General features: G+C 41.7%; 1 non-coding gene across 1 annotated transcript; it reads left to right on the forward strand.

Annotated features, from left to right (window-relative positions):
* Positions 1-6959: 6959 nt before the first annotated feature.
* trnag-gcc lies at positions 6960-7030 on the forward strand. Its single transcript has one exon. It is a non-coding gene; the product is annotated as a tRNA-Gly (tRNA).
* The last annotated feature ends 11300 nt before the right edge of the window (positions 7031-18330 follow it).

The following is an 18330-nucleotide window of genomic DNA, read 5'->3' on the forward strand; positions in this document are numbered from 1 at the left end:
TGGTTTAAGTTAAAACATTACAACTTGCATCTGTGGGGCCCATATTGTAACATGTCTTGGACTTTGATGGACACGAAACACCATCCCATCCTGATGTTTATTTTGTTTGTGTTGTTATTATTGTCACTGTTGAGGTAATATGTCTACTAGCACTTACAGCCACATTATTTAGCAGGGTAAGCATGGTTAAGTTGAGCTCACACCGGCACTTTGGGGCACCACACGGGAGTGCGCTCCCATCCCCTCAGTGCACCTGAGTGATCTACAGCATGCAGAACTGTTGCACTGACGTGCACCTGTTGAGCAGAGAGTAAAGGAAATTCATTTAAACCCACGCACGCCTGGAAGTCCCTCTTTGTAGCCAAGTGTGCAGCAAAACGATCTGTCTGAAAGAAACTGAACCTACAGCATCCAGTCGATCCACATCTAAAATCTGCTTCAAGATGCCGGAGCCTCACAGCCACATGCTGAGCTTACAGGGGAGCAGCAACAGTTAAAGTTGTTTTTTTGAAGTTGTTTTGTTGCAGTGGGTTTTGCATCTGTATGACAGTTGTTGTTGTTGTTTTAAAAAAAACAAAAACACACACACATCAGAGCAGAATCTTCTCTGCTTTTCACCTTGAAGTATTCACCACTCTTCAGATGTTCATTTTGCTTTTTCTCCACATTTTTTTTGTATCATTCTGTCAAATGATTTCTTTTACCTTCATTCAAACCTGACTGCAGCCTTGATTTACACACTCACACAATAGCCTTTTCAAGGTGATTATGGACACAAATGAACACGTACTCCTTTATCAAAGCTGTTTTTATACAAATTGTTAATCACTATCCACCTGGTGAACAAAAGTGCAGCCATAACAACTAGTAAGGCTGTAAGTATTGTGAATGATCCATGTGGAATGAGCAGGCATTGAACTAGACGTAATGTTTGGAAGATAACAGGAGTCATAAAGCTGTGTAATACAACAAAATGCCTTTTGGCGTATTTCTTGTGCTTTTTGTTAATGAGGTGAGGTTATGTCAGCTCTGCCCTGAAGAGGCGGTGAGAGAGAGAGAGCTGATGTGGTTTCATAATGAAAGAGAGCGAACGAGACAGCAGCAAAGTGGATGTGACACTCATTAGCATGCAGCGTTCCCTGCTTTAACTCGCTTACCATCGACTCTGTAGTGAGAGTGGCGTTATCTGTCTGCACAGTTAAGCTTGTCAGACTGTCTTAACCCTTTTGTACTTCCTGCGACATCCTGTGTGTGTTGTTTATCAGCCAGTGAAATGTCAAACTGCCACCAATCAGAGCAAGAGAGCCCTTCCTGGGCAAATATTCGATGAGTGCTTTAGAAAAGAGCTGCTTTAATGCAGACACCGTTAACAAAGACCTGTGGACCTTCTACATTCTCTGCAGCTGACGGCTCAGGTGGCTGCAAAGCATGGTGAGATCAAATAAGTCCTGTTGTAAAGTATATGTGAAGATTTTGATGTGTGTATGTACACTATATTGACACACCTCTTCATTATTGAACTCAGATATGCTATGTGGCTGGTTTTGGACAATGGTATGCTTCCAACTTTGGCTGGATGAGTTTGATGTGGAAGGACTTGAAGCTGTTATATTGTAGCTGCAAAGCTGTCTGTATTTAGAATATGAAGTCCCTGTTGGTGTTACGGTCAGCTGTCCCAATACTTTTGTCTTTATAGTGTACATAATATTCCACACCGAGGGTTTGAGTTGGTTGATCAACCCACCAACCCAGGGCCTCAAGAACTTTCAAACTACAACATATCCTGTGACATATTATTACAGAAGCTCATTTTGTTTTTGCATCTTGTTTGTGTAAAACATTTCTTGTTCTGTGGCAGGAATACCATACAGAATATTATATATTTATATATATTTTCTGACATGACACTGTAACTGTGTAAATCTGTAAATCATTAAATATTATGGTGAAGACTTAATTTAAGGTTAGGTTAAGGCAGTGCTTCTCAATAATTTTCTGTTGCGCCCCCCCCCCAGCAAGTAGAAAACAATTCGCGCCCCCCCCCCCCCCCCAATCTCCGCCACGACTATAAATAATAGTAATAATAATATGTAATAATATTTAATAATATGTAATAATAGGATGCTAACAATTCTCGCTGGTTTACTGAAGTAGCATTCACAAAGCGGGATGATTGTTGGCAATATTCGGCACGTTTTGGCTGAAAAATCTCCAGCGGCTTATCAGCATGATTGGGATGTAATGTCTTCAAGTGGGGCCTTAATTTATTTGGCTTCATGCTGTCCGCTGCCAACATTTTTAGACAGTAAACACACCGGTCTTTCGTCTCCCACTGTAGTCACAGTGAAGCCAAGCGCTACATATGCTTCGTCATATTTCCTCGTCTTAGCTTTCGGGTGAGTTACTTTTGTCTCATTATCTTCGTCTCTCTCCGCCTTTCTTCTCATCCCTGTTAAAAATTTCTTCATGTTGTCTCTTAAGGGTTCGTTTACTGCACTTCATATCGCCTGCTCGGTGCAAAAAAGCCGCTACACCATAGAGCTAATACTCCCTGCGCACACTCTGACAATGAGAGCGCCACTGCCAACTACTGTAGTGGATGTGCAATTACACTTTATTCTAGTACGGCAAAAAAAGCATGTTCCCCAGGGTCACACGCGCCCCCCTGGCATCGCACCGCGCCCCCCCAGGGGGGCGCGCCCCACTATTTGAGAAGCACTGGGTTAAGGTAAGGGTTAGGATTGGGCAAATGATGTTTGTTGTTATGGTTAGATCTTGGTTAAACCTTCAGGAAACTAATGTAAGTCTATATTAAGTCCCCCAAAAGTGATGGAAACAAGACTCTCTCTCTCTCTCTCTCTCTCTCTCTCTCTCTCTGTGTGTGTGTGTGTGTGTGTGTGTGATTTTTCACAAAGTTTCTTCATCAAGAAGCAACATGGAACAAGAATAAAAACAGTGAAGCTGATTACCACACAATTTGTCGCTGTAATAATTTCCATTCTTGATTAACGTTGTGTTGTGCTTCATGGGAAGCAACGTCAACGCCAAAGCTGGGACAACACACAGCTGTCAGATAAACTACACACAAAGGCTCCAAAACACTCCATAAAAAGTGAGCCTCTAGATTTCTTTCACAGGTCAGAAATGACAGATTAAAACTGGGAAAACTCCAAACTGTCCACAAACACTCGAGAGGAAGCTGGTAAGGAAAGATCATCGCACTGCAGTTTACTAATGCAACCAAAAAGATTTCTCAGTAGTCAAACCTGCAAAAAGAGACATTAATCAAATGTCAAACTTAATGTCAAAATTAATCGTCACATCACAACCAGAGAAGCGTTTCCCCGAGCCACACATCCAAACAACCACGTCTACTCTTTCACACAACATTCTACACACCTGGACATTCATCACCTGAGATCACATCGACTTTTTTTTTTCGGGCTCACCAAAGCTGGATTGTCTCTCTTGATCCTCAGCAGCCTTTATGTCTTTTATGCTCCCTCCATGATGTACTGATGACCCATTAAGCCTCTGCAGACGACTTCAGTGAGCACACAATGTCTGCCTTACTCGGCACCGGCACTTCTGCGCCAAGTCTGCCTATTGATCTTCCTCCCAGAGGCCTCCTCCTTCAGGATCAATTCAAGCACAACAATTTGCCTTGATGTTTCAGACATCAGGACTGTCTCATTCCCTGTATGGGGACAGTCCCAAATGCTTCCAAGAGAAAGGAATACAGAAGCAGCTGTGCACTCTGCTTCACCTCTGATAGCCGACCAGCCAGGCAGTCCTTATCCTTGAAGTCTTCACTCTTGTAAAAACTGAAACGTGCTGTATGAAGTCACTTTTGATGGAGCATAAATGCCATCTCAATGCAGCTTGTCCCAGGAGGTTTTCAAGCCTGGCATCACAGAGCCGTAATGGGCTCTTTACTGCCCCGTGAGGCTATGGTGCAGGAGGATAATCAGACTGACTTGCTAATTTTATTTAATTCATTTCAAATTAGAATGTTGTATAATGTGTGGAACCAGGCTACGGCTGTGGGTGTTTTTCTCTCATCAGCCACTGCTCAGCTGCTGTGTCAGTGTGACATATCTTGTGCTGTACAGAGGATTATAGGTCAGAAGAGCTAAAAGAGCTTTCCTGGCTTACAACCATATTTATACCATACAAGATAGTATGGTAGTAAGGCTGCTGGAAAACACGGTAAGTGGTGTTTTTGGCCAGTGAACATCTGGTTGTTTCTTTTAACCTTTAAACTGATTTTTCTAAATCTTTCCTGTTTTAAAAAACTGATCAAAGTTTAAAACATTGGTGACAGATATTTATAGCGAATAAATCTCGAAGACAATGTGTTTCATAGGTAGGTGTGGGTTTTGTTGGGTAAAAAAGACAAGAAGAGGGCGAGTTGTTTCCTGTCACACACAATTTCTTCTCTGGATGTTGCATGTTGGGTCCTCAGGCACACATCTGCAGGCTGTGATCAATCAAACCTGATCCAGTTCTGGATCCCAAAGATACGCAGCCCAAAGGTGGAGGTGTGTGTGTGTGTGCGTGTGTGTGTGTGTGTGTGTGTGTGTGTGTGTGTGTGTGAGAGATGAATTGAAACAGAGGAACATGCCCTCCTGCCATCCCCTTCATTGTCAGACACAATCTCAGCAGTTAGAGGGCTGAGATGGGGAACGTATTTGTCTGTGTGACGTGGATCTCAGCTTCCACAGGTATTAAGGTAGACATGATGACATCATTCCCTGACCGAAGCACCAGCGCATCACCACGCAGCCTTCAACCCATGACATCCATCCGCTTGCTGACCCCACAGGAAGAGAGATGATGGATTTCAAAGTAAAGCCGTGTTGAGTGTCCTGATGGAGCCCAACGCTGTCAGGATCGCTGCTGCTGAAAACACGTCTTTACCCATAGATCGTCCTTGAAAGGTATCTGGGGGGTGGACAGAGTGTATGAAAGACATAACAGCAGAGAAAACTATGAGTCTGGACAAACATAGATGTAAACTGCAACCTAGCTGACATGCACAGGCACACAACAGCAAGGCGATGATTCTGGTTTCTTTTCCAACAGAGCAAAAAAAAGGATCGTGCATGAACATCTTAGAGAAGTCTGCATTCATGTTTTTTAATTTGTATGCACACTGCTGTACGTCACAGTCCTGATGCTTTTATGTGTTGCCTTGAACTAAGAGTGCAAAACAAAACAGTCATTTAAACAGCTCATATAAAATCAGACGAAGTTAAGTGAAGCCACCGCAGTGAATGGACCCTGACGCGGTCAAGTTCATTTCTCTGTTGGACTGCCATCCCATATTTTCTTCTGTTTAAAAACTGCAGTGAATCACAGCTAATTAGCTGTCACCACGGTGATGGAGAATAAAGTTTTACGTGTCTTTTCATAAAGTCTTTTCATGTTCTTTGATAAGCACTAACTCAGCATCTGGTCTCGTCTGACAGCAGCGTGACTGTGATCTGAACACGTTTCCAATTTTTCAAAGTTCATCTTTCTTTGTTCAGTGCTGGATGGTTGACTGATGGATTTGTGTAAATGTAATGTGGCCTTTAATTATCAAAACTAACATATCACAAGGGTTTTTTTTAAAGGCAGACCAGCGGTTTCGTCCAATCCACAGTCCCTGAGCAGCAGTTGGGTGTTTGCAAACACAAACAAGACGCGAAGACAAGATGCCCTTTGTCAAAATTAATTAGGACTGAAAGTGGCGAAGTACTGGTCTGCTTACAAACTTGCATGTCCTTCCTGTTTAGCACATTACGACTCCCTGATGTGATTTCAGAGGATAAAATGTGTTTAGTATTGATCCTAAGAGCATTAGTCAGCTCACACCGCCTGAGGCGGAGAGTGTCAGAACAGTCAGTTAAGCAGTCAGCACAAAGTCGCTCACTTTGTCCCGTACTCAGTCATTTTACATTATTTTACGTTGTTTCATTTTCACGTTCAGCCATTTTGCCTTGTGTCTGATGAAAGTAAGAACAGCTTTCAGACATGGAAATGCTGCTCAAAATGGCAACAAACATGGACGCCTCACATCCGTCTGTTGTTCAACACACCCACATTTAACAGATCAGCTGTGTATTTTAACGCTCAAGCAGCCACCTTTTCAGTCACAGAGCCGCGTTGAGCGGTTTGATGATCTAAACTACATCCACACAGTTTGTTCTACATGACTTGAACGCAGCACTCATCAGTAAAAAAATATCAGAGGGATCTCAGACACTTCAGGTACTCTGACATTCATACATTTTTTACATGGAATCAGTTGAAAGAACAAACTAAAAAGACAGGAGACAATGTTCTTTTGGTCTCATCAAGAGGAAAACGCTGTTGTCAGGCTGCTGTAAAGAAACATTTATTTCAGCGGAAAGACGGCAATTCTGTCGAAACTGAGACCATAAAACATTTAAAAGAAGAAATCTTTGTTGTGCAAATTAAAAGCTGAATTAATACAAAATAAAATGGATCACTGAATTTAATTCAACTAACAATTAATTAAACTGAATTTAATTTAACTTAGTTTAATAAACTTCAGCTAGTTGTTGCTTTGTGTATGATTGACATCTCTGAGCAGCAGACTGTCAATCACCCCGTCAGCCAATCACTTCAGAGCAGAACTGACGGGAGGAAGTAGCTCCTTGTGAGTGAAGTTTGACAGGTTAGCTCTTCTAACATTTTACAGGTCAGTCTTGACAAGTCATTTTGCCTCCCATCTTGAGTGTGAAGTTATTATGAGCACTGGAGAATAAACTAAATAAAGCAAAACTATATTTTAAAACAACTGTTCAAAAACGAATTGGACTGGAGTTCTTCATATCTGTTTTATCTTTATTTACTGGTGCTTGAAATGTACTGTTAGATGAACACGTGTACAAAGAACTGAATCACTGTCGCATTCAGACACAAAGATTCACCAAACATGCTATGCATAAGCATTGGTGGTTCAGTGGTAGAATTCTCGCCTGCCACGCGGGAGGCCCGGGTTCGATTCCCGGCCAATGCAAACATTTTGGGGGCAGCCGTGGCTTGTAACCCGAGAGTCGTCAGTTCAGTTCCCCCTGGACTGGCAGGAAATATTTGGGTGTGGTGGAGTGATTAATAATGGCCCCCTCCCCCCAATTAGCCGACTGATGTGCCACTGAGCAAGGCACTTAACCCCCAATTTCCCAGCTTGGGATTAATAACGTAAAAATGAAATAAATAAAATAAAATAAATAACAAACTGATATATAAAAAAGTGCATTTATAATACATTAAAACACACAATTTCTGATAGCTGTCAGCATTCATCCCCAACAGGACGGTGCTGCAGCTTAAAGGGTCATATGCTTTAGCACTGCACAGATGCATGACCATATGTTAATATTATCAGTTAATGCCAGCATCTGTTGAATCTGCACTCAGGAAACATGTTTCCCAAAGCAGCCCATTGGATTGTAGAAGCAAAGTTCAACAGTGTCACCTTATAGTTTGCAGGAAATGCATGAATAAACACAATGTAATTACACACACTCAAACTTCAGATGTCTGGCACTAACACACTTAGAAGTCGCTCCTATGGTTTGTCCATTGAGTCTTCGCTCTTATCAGTGGACGTTTCGCTGATTTCATTTCTGTAAACGCTAGAAATGCCAAGGCCCTGGCGCTGACAGGATGGTGTCTGGTTGAGGACCACATTTTGGTCATTTTGCTAACAAAAATGGCCAAAACTTTCCCCTCAAGTCACCTTTGGCCTGTTGGCCTGAAAGCCTTTTTTTCTTCAGCCAAAAACAAATGTCTGCTGCTCTGAAGGCCTGTTGTTCCAAAACTGTACAATCGAATTCTTTAAACCAAAACTTCAGCGTTGATCATGACTTTGTGGTTTCCTGCATACGCAAATAAAAAATTAGAAACTGTTTTTTGGATTTCTGGAACAACAGGATGTTGGACAAAAATAGGCTTTCAGCCCAATGAGTCTACTGGGGCTTTGGCATAACGGGATGTCTCCACCATTCCTAAATTAAAATATCAAAATGTAAATGTATTCAAGCACACTATGTGCTTTTTTTTTACTTCAGAAGAAATTCATACTTTGGTGACTTTTCCTCTGGCATCACCATGAATTTCACATTTGTAGTTCTGAGTGAAACATTTTGACAGTTATTGAATGGGCCGTCATGAAATTTGGACCCCCACAGGGTGAATTGTAATAACTCTGGTGATCTCTTAACTTTTCATCTAACACCACCGAACTTTAGCTTGCCCAGTCTTTTGCTCTTACAACCACACACCTGTAAAACTAATGACACGCAGCCAGCAGGTCTGTTGGGGGACATTCAGTGCGGTTCAAGCACTGAATGGTCAAGCAAGCCAATATTTATTGCATGCAGCCATGTGTTAGTAATGAGTGGTTTGTGTTTTTCTTTCAAATGACACTGAACAGATTTTTGGTACAGATTTTGGTGGTAAAAATGGATGATCAGCTATATAAGGAAGCATTTTTATGTTACTTCCATCTTTTCCAATCCGGAAAGTGTCACCATATGAATCTACACTAAAACCATGAAATATAACCGTAGTGACAATCTTGATCAGATTGATAAAATCTTGAGGCTTTGATCACATATCAGCATTCACAGCTGATGGTGTCGTGTATTTTTTTACCTGCTGAAAAGTGTGTGAAACGTTCCGTAGGACATCTGTGTGTCTTTGATCACCAGAGACTGTTTGAGGTTGTCATACTTTCGTCTGAACTTTTCATGTTTAAATGCATACAAAAGAATTTCCAGGTACTCAATAGCTCACATTCAGCTGGACTACACAAACGATCTGATCAACAGAGGTGATGATTGGTTGTTACACTCAACTGCAGGTAGCTTTGATCCTCTCAGAGCTCCGCAAAATTATAAATCTCTTTTATCACATGACCTCAGAGCCACATATCAAATGCTGAGCCTTGCCAAGCTGATGTGGAGCTTCCCATGAGTCTTATTTATCTCCAGCCATAACTTAAGGCCCAGCGGGCTCACTTTACAGCCACAGGTGTTCCCGACAGACATTTTTCTTAACAGTATGGCAAGGCCTGTGAAATGATAGTCGGACCATGTGACGTCCATTTGAATCCTCCCAAAGGAGCTACTTGTCACAGTTTGAGCTCTGATAACCGCCGTCATACTCCAGCACAGCAGGAATCTCAGGTCTCTTAAACAATAACCCACAATCAACTGCCATTTAAATGATAATAATACCTTACGATAAAAAGAGGAAAAAACCCATTTTAATGTAAAATGAAAAGAAAAACTATTTAACGCACTGAGGTGAGGCGTGATTTCATTAAATCTCAACAAGTGAGTTAATTACAGTGTGGATGCAATAACAAAGAGACGATCACAGTGTAAAACGTAGCTGATAAAATTACTATATAACTATATACTTATCACCAGCTCTGCAGCTCTATGAAGCATTTTACCAGTTTTTCATTCAAGGTTTTACAACCACAAAAGAAAAAGTGAAGCATCGAGCAGTTTGACAGTCAGATATTTCAACACATCTTCATACACACATGGAGTAAGTATTTTACATCATTAACGTGAAACAGTCAAAGTTTGGTTAGGACTCAGGCACCAAAACTACTGACATATGTAGGTTAAAGTAAGTCAACAATGACTTTTGATTTCACACATGGTACGACTAGCCATTTCCTGGGTGAAAGTCAAGGGTTTGATCCATCTGTCCATCCCGACCTCCCCCATGTCCTCTTTTGTTCCTGTCATAATCACTACGGGCGCTAGAGGTCACCGCCAACGTAGACACAGGCCATTTTAACCCTAATAAACAGTTGACCGACATTGTCTTTTAGATGTTTTTCTCAGGACTTGGTGGAGACCAAACCAGAACAAAAAGAAGAGTGGATATCGTACTTATATCAATCAGAAGAACACACACAACAACAAACATATTCAGATGAAATAACATTAGTTCTCATTTAAAATTAAGTTTTTGGCCACCAGATGAATTTAAGTCCAATATTCACTCACTTTTGCCTGTTGGTTTGGTCTCCACCAACTTCTGAGAAAAATGTCTGGCTGTTGAGCTGCTCTATTATGTCCACCTTCTAGCCACTAACGCTGTGTGTCTGCTGCGTATTGCTGGGCAGGTGGTGCGCAGTGAATTTATCAGAGGATGACGAGCTCAAGCACTGAGACCGAACCAAGGAGTTAAAACACAGTGGAGTCGAGACAAACTGCAGAGCTGGTGATAATCCTCTGCAGGTTTGTCACTACAGGCAACCTCTTTCATATTACACAGAGTAATTTAATCCATTGTTAACTTCAAAATATTGACAATATTGAATATTGATGGTCACAGGTGAGTGTCCTGTGTAAAAACCAGGCTGAACACAGCTGCAAAGTGAACATTTTTTGGCATCTGGGTTACAAGTGTTGCAAAATTGTTTCAATTTGAATATTTAAACACGTAGTTAGGACCTAGAGGGAGACACTGTAGGGATTCAACTTATCTTTTGACTATAACTCTAAAATTAGGCAGAGTTTCTGGCAGATGGATTATCATTTGATGTGCAGTTTTGGGGGGGGGGGGGGCATGATGTCACACCAGATTAACTGGATGAACAATCACAATCTGGCTGTCGGACGATCAGTCTGGAGTGTCAGAAATTTTGGGTAGCTGTCGAGCAGCTCTACTGTCTACTTGCTCACATGCCTGCTGTTAGGACATCCATAATAAATTGCAGTGAGCTTGTTTTTAGATTACCGGGGGAGTGTTTCACATGTTTTAGCTGAAGCTGACAGACCATATTGTCCACACTTCTGAGGCATCTGTGGCTCCAGATCTTTTTATCTCTCTTTCCGTTCATAAGAGAATTGAGCTGATTATGGAGCTTAACTATGTTTTTTATTTTTGTCATCACTGAGTTCTGTGCTTATGTTCAATGAGAGCAGCCTGGACGTGGCTTTAGACTGAATTATAGTCAGTTGACTGCTGTTGTCAGTTCCACTTAACCTCAACACCTAAAAACTTTAATTTATCAACGAACAGCGGCGCTCCCCTCGCTCAGGTGAGATTAAGCCCTGCAGTAAGGATGAGATCTGCAACACGAACCTTCTTGTGTTAAGCAAACTGCAGTGGGTCGAGTGCATGGTGGTTCAGAGGTCTTCATTTTTTGTGATGTCAGGGCGACTGTTCTGAAGGCATTCAGCACACAGCGAAGTGATTTCTTCTGAGCTGGGAAAAGACACAATGTCTTCCAGGGGCTCGTCCACAGTCACACATGAAGATGGATGACATGCAAGCTCTCCAAAAGTGAAGCTAAAACACCATCAGTGTGTCAGATTTTTTTTTCTTTCATCTGATGCAAATCACCTTTATATAGCATCAACATGCAAATAGACTCTCGTCGAATGGCTTCCAATCTGCTTCATTATTGGGCTTGATGAGCCTGCTTGGGAGTTCTGTTTCCCCACTGCTTACTGACAAACAAGCTGACATTATCTGAATATAAAAGCAGTCCAATTTAGCAGTCCCCAAACATGACTACATGACAATAAAGCACTCAGCAGACTCTTCCCAGTTCGTGTTCACTTATTCTGATGAGTTGATGGCTGAACAGTTTGTTTAATCAGAGGATTGAAGAAGGAACAGAAAAATCAGAGACCAGCAGATACCCTCAATGGTCTCATGCTAACAAGTGAATTGGCTGAATCACAGAGGCAGAGGGATCACACAAAGTTTTGAAATTCATCTGACGGAGCTTTGGCACCAACGCACCCAGAGGCCATCGCAGCTTGTAGCAGATAGACACGGACTGTGAAAACACTCAGTGGTCAAATTTGAGTGAATGGTGTCACATATGATGCACACAGTGGACAGAGTCACACAGACAGAAGTGGCATTTGGGACACAGACCTGAGGACAGTCAAAAGGAACATTAAAAATTAAAAAATTTACAAACTAGACTGGTGCAGAATGGTCTACAGAAAGGGCCAGAGCCGCCTCTACTTTCTGAGGTGGCTGAGGTCCTTCAACATCTGCAGGACGATGCTGAGGATCTTCTACGAGTCGGTGGTGTCCAGTGCCATCACATATGCTGTTGCCTGCTGGGGCAGCTGCCTGAGGGTGAGGGACACTAACAGACTCAACAGAATTATTAAGAAGGCCACCATGTTGTGGGAGCGGAACTGGACTCTCTGACAGTGGTGTCTGAGAGGAGGATGTTGTCCAAAATTGTTGTCCAGCACTGTGACCGACACACTCACTTTATATATACAATGTATATATCGGTTTTTTACACATGTACATACCTGTATTTTTAAATTTTTTAAATTTTCTTAAAAAATTTGAACACATTTGTAAATACCTGTACTTTGAGATTTTAGTTTTTGTTTATCCTATTTTTATTGTTTATCCTATTTTTATACTCCTCACTTTTCACCTTTCTTGGTCGGGAATACTGCATGTGCAATGTCTGTAAGAACAAGAATTTCCCTTCAGGGATAAATAAAGGAATTCTGATTCTGATTCTGATTCTGATAAAACCACCTCCAAGAACAAGTTGGAGGTGGTTGGATCAGTTCCACTGGAGGACCGAGCAACGCTGACGTACCAAACTTTATTAACTATGTTTATGTGAGGCAGGGCCTCACAGGAGAAAGAGCACAGCATATCTCTCGGTAATAAAAAACAACCGCTGAGGGTGTTTTGCATTATGCAGCATCAGGCCTCAGTTTGCATGAAGAAGCAAATCAGAGTGAGCAGTTCGATCTCACTGCTTCACAAGTTTAAGATCAAATTCACATCATGGCATCATTATTTTCCTAATGCTCTTTGTTGTTATACTTTCCTCTCCTGACTCAGCTTTCCAGCCATGAACGAGAAAGGCCTTAGATATCTTGAGAAAAAGAGCCTGCAGTGGTGCCGACGTCAAAGCACCTCACCCGTCTCAGTGTCTTAGCCTGTGACGACAGAACATAGTGCCGCAACAGAAACAATTCTCAGAAAAATAATTATATTACATGAAGATATTCCCCCCAGATCTGTCTTTTCAGTGTGGAAAACTCAGCCCCTTACAGATGACTCTATAGATGATGTATTTCCATCCTTAATGGAAAACAGGAGTTACAATCACTTTGAACTCACATGAGTGACAACACATGCCAGTGCAAAGAAACCAAAACCCCTCTTCTTTACTGAAGATGTTTCTGCACCAGAATCCACCTCTCTGACATCCACCTGTGTGCAACAAATGTGGACATGTTCCCAAATTATACTAACATACACAGCTTCAGTCTCAATCTGGACAAACAATACACTGGTTTGTGTTTAAGTGTTGATGCTGACTTCACTTTGTGGTCTTAACCAGCATATTTGTTTTGCTAAAACCACTGAAACCTTCAGCTTAAAGTTCTTTATATCATGCAGAAGAGGAAGACGACCTTCATATTAGCACCTAAACTTGTTGATGCTGAAAACAGATGAGTTCACAGCTAAATCGTGACTCTCGGTGCCACATCCAGTGATTGAAGAGAGGTGGAAGGTGTTGCAAAAATAAAGAAAAAATCCTCCTAATGTGAACCAGGCACCAGAAGATTCCTGATCTGCAGAGACCAAATCAGGAAAAATGACTCTCCTTGTGACTGGGCTCCTTACACAACGCCTCTGCTGCCATAAACACTTGGTGCTGCAGTGTTTATTCTTAGCTGCAGTCACACCTAATCAGTACAGCATTTATACGGCCACAAGAGTAAGCGTAGAGCCTGCCGAGCGTCCACAGAGAGCTGAAACTGATCAGGCAGGATAGAGTTTAAGGACAGATCACAAGTTAAGCAATTTGCATACGTTCTGAAAAACAGAAAACACACACACACACACAAAGAGCCACAGAGATACACAGAGGCTGCGCTAATCAGTATTTTTAGTCAAATATTATATGTAGACTCTCAGTGAATTACCACCGCATGGTGCAGTTCCCTTCAGCTCTACGGTGTTTTAGCAACTGGTTTGTGTCAGTCTTATTTATTAACTTCATAGGTTTATATGTCAAAGATGTGCTGACAGGTAGTTTTACTGCCACCTAATGACCAAAAATATACACATATATATATATATCAACAACAGTTGACTCTGGTTCTTGTGAAACCTTCATGTGTCTCCTGGCCAACAGGGGGCAGCACCGAGCCAGATTCTAGTAATCCAGGTGAGGTCACAGGACAACAACAATGGCAGGCAACCTGAAGAGGAAAAAAAAGCAGCAAAGCTAAACATGTAGCCGACACAAAGAGTTCAAAAGCAGGCTGAAGATCTGTGCTGAAGAGTTTTGCTCACTTCTCCCGCGCCTGAGGAGAGTTTACTGATGCTGTTTGCTGCAGCCAGAGGCCTGAAAGCTGCTGGAAGGTAGACAGCTCGGCTCATCAAGATGAGTGACAAGTTTCTGGGCAGGAACAACAGCAGCAGCGGAGGAGAAGAGGACCAGACTAACAATAGAGTCTGTGCCTGGAGGCGAAAACTGCAGGAGAGGTGAGTGGAGGAGACGGGTTAAAGAAAGCTTTTAGTCCTCTCAACAATCAGAGGTGTTGTGGGTTGTGAGCAGTGGAAGCAGCTCAACAGGAGGAGGGAGTTCATGATATTTTGGACACTTAAGTGTGTATTTCTGGCAGTGTGTTTTGCCTCTTGTGTACATTTGAGGGAGGTTTGATATACTGGAACTGTGCATGGTGGACAAAAAGCAGCTGTTTTAAGTCATTTGGTCCAAACTGAAGTATTTCAACAGCTACAGGATACATTGCCATGAAATGACTTTCATAGTTCCCTGAGGATGAATCTTGATGAATATGGTGATAGGAAGTTTCCACCTGTTCAGTATTTCAACATTTCCTGCATATCCAGGACTTTTACCTGCAAAACTGATGACATTCCCCTCAGCTTCAGTAGTACTCTGTGTTTTGTTGCATGGAACAAATGATAGCAAGCTAACAAGCTAAACTGAGTTTGTAAATGTTGTACATGCTATCTGACCCATACACCCTGTCTGGTCAGAACTGCACATGCGCAACTCTCAACAAAGATGTAAAGGTAAAAAGATGTCTCACTGGGGTCCATAATCGCCAATTAATTTAAATTTACTTTCCTCACATAAGAGCTGTGCTTATCACGGGACATTTTTGTGCTGTGAACTGTGGTGATGACTGTCTTTGTGGACACAGCATGTCTTTGGTTTGTTGAGATATAATGTGACTGTGGTCCTCTTTTAGAAAACTGGCCAGCAAAGGTCTGTGTGACAGCTAATGTCAGATAAATGTATAATTGGAGAATGCGTAAAAATAAAATAAAAAAGGACTTTTACAGCACTTGTCACCTGAAGTGATGTTGATATCAACAGTGTTTAAGAGAGTAAAGAGCTGAGATAAGATACATATAAGTGAGTTACTCTGTGGGTTACTTTAAAACCTGTGAAGAAAAGACCAAATATCTGCGTCGACACCTCAAACCGCTGCCTTTCATGTCACTTTTGTGGTGTCACTTTGATTTGACAGATCATCCTCGAAACCAGAGGACACATTCTTGAATCGTGCTGCTACCAAGCTGAACTTCACCTGCTTACTCAGAGCAGTGATTCACTCAGGATGTTTTGCATTAGATGCATGCAAATACAAGGAGATGTGCTCTGTCACAAGTCAGACTCTTGTTGGCTGCTTGGCATTTCTCTTCAATCCACAGCAAGGGGAGTTCAGGTCGTAGTGGCGCAGCATGCAGCTGAGTGCTATTTAATTACCTGCTTTTGGAAAACCGCTGGGAATGTAACTAATTTAGGTCTTGTTTGAAGGGTAAACAAATGTGCCAGAAGATGTCTCCCATCACCCTCCCAGCAGAGAAAGAGGAGGGGGTGAGGCAGAAGCTGCTTCCTGTCACAAATGTTATAATGGCCTTGTGAGAAGCTCTTGGAAGGGATTGAAGGCATGCAGTAAAAAGTGACACTGAAAGGTTTTAACTTTGCATAACACCACAGTGAATTGATCGAGCTTTGGGTTGTGCTGATATTCAAATAGCAAGCTTTGTTCTCAGTGTAAAGGCTTTGGAAACAAAAGCGGGAGAATGAAACAGAAAAAAAGCTCGCTTTGATACTTCAGCACAGTGTTTCTAAGCTGCAGGTGTAGCAGCGAGCTGAAATGTTGACTTTTATGCTGACAGATGTGCCGAGTTGGTTTGAGACTTCAGGTGGTGGATGTCTAATTTTGGAGCCTGTGGAAGTCCTTATTGTTGAAATGTGGAAACTCTGCACCAGTTTTACTGTGGATGAATTAGACGGCAACAAAACATTTGAAAAAAAATGAAAGTTTTCAAGCCAAGTTTGGGGTTTCAGGGCTGCACGAATTTGATGAGGAGTGTGGACTCGAGACATGACTCAGATTGGCTGACATTTGACTTGGGACTTCACTCGTCTCAAATGATACGAAGAGGCCAGTGGGTGGAAACAGAGAGAGAGAGACATTCTTTGTCTTTGGATTTTGCCTTCCATAGTTTGCCTTAGTGTTCAGGTTATTCTCACAGTTCTTCTTCTTCTTTGAAAGTGTCATTCGACCATCTTTTCTGTGGCCTTTCCTCCTTGGTCACTTTGACATGATAGAATATGTCGGATCAAACGCCCTACGTGGATTCGTTGCCCCTCCTGAAACTGTGATTCAAACATAATCATGAAATAGCTTCACTCATCATTAACCAAATGACTTCGGTGGCCACACACGTGCAGTTCTTTTTCCATTACTGTTGTCAGATGTAAGCCGATAACGTAAAGTGACGCCCCGTAATGGCAGTGCCAGCCAGTTCAACAGGAAGTTTGTTGCTGGTGAAAACAAAATTGGTCAAAATGAGCTCTCAGGTGACCGTGGCGAGCTGTAAATGTATTAAAACTGCAAGGGTTACTGTATGTATGTGTTGATGAAAGCCACTGATAACAGCTGTCCCATCCTGAGTGAAGGAGTTTAATGATAAGACGAGGCCAGTGGGTGGTTGAAGAAACAACTAAAAACCATCTGAAACAGAATCCAAGTTAACCCGGGTATCATTTGTTCATCTGTTCAGAATCTAAAATCAAAAAGTGGAGAAATGACTTCTCTTTTTTTTTTTTTTTGCTTTTTGAATGTCATCCAAAAAAAAAAAATAAGGCTTTGATTTTCACACTTTTGATTTTATGCTCAGGTCAAAAAGAGAACATTTGAAAAACAGACCCAGAGTCGAATTTGATGTTGATATTTCATTTTTCACAGTCTTTCAAGTCTTCTTCTACACGTTTTCATCTTGGCAAACGTAACCAGAGCGCTGATGCTTATGGTCAATAGAGACGGAGAGCAAGAGCAACAAACACGTCACTCTAAAAGTAGATGACGTGACAACAGATAAGCAGGATCTTCCAGATAGTGTAATGTTAAAAAGCTTCACGTTATAATGTGATACTGATGCATTTTTCTTTTTCTGGCATAGCTGCAGTACTCTTCTATAGTTCTGCGCCATATTTGTTCATGCAGAGACGAACATCAAAACTGCAGTAAGTAAAACTGTAGTGACCTTTTCCCCCTCTTGTTTACATTTGAATAGGCCCCAGTCTCTGTATGACACATTTTAGTAATGTGGCCATGTTCCCTGGGCATGGCGGTCACTTCAACACTATAGACGGCGTAGAGAGAGGACATTATGAGGCGCATGGCGAGAGCGTGGACAACTCATCCAGTGGGCGTGGCATACGTCTACAGAGAGGCCATTGTGCCAGTAACCGTCCAAAAGTAACACACGAAGGAGTAAATAAAGAACTTTTGGGACACATGAGTCAGAAAGAGTGAAATATCAAAATTAAAGTTGTCCCTGGGCCCGGGGGTTTTTCAAATGTTTTTGATCTGAGCATGAAATCAAAAGTGTGAAAATCAAAGCATTATTTGTTTTCGTTTGTTTGTTTTTGTATCCCATTGATTCTTTTTTCATTTTTTTGATTTTGAATTCTCAATGGAATATCAAATGAATGAATCATACGTGGATTGAACGGCTTCAGACCGGATCGAAAACGTGAACGTTTGATTAAAAAATGTGTTCGAGTTTCAAAAAGAAATGACTCTGAATCCTTTAGATTCTAAATCCGAAATAAACTGATTATATTTTCGTTGTTAGTTCTCTTTGAGCCTCAGAGGTTTCCTGAGTTTTGCCTCAGACGGTGGAAAAAAAATCTGACAAAAGATGAAAATGATCACATCTCAACAATTTTCTTAATTTTATTTTACCAATCTGTTCCCACTGCAGCCAGATTTTGTTTTCTGTCAACAT

The sequence above is a fragment of the Scatophagus argus genome, chromosome 14 (genome assembly GCF_020382885.2).
Source record: "Scatophagus argus isolate fScaArg1 chromosome 14, fScaArg1.pri, whole genome shotgun sequence".
In the NCBI taxonomy this organism is placed as follows: domain Eukaryota; kingdom Metazoa; phylum Chordata; class Actinopteri; family Scatophagidae; genus Scatophagus; species Scatophagus argus.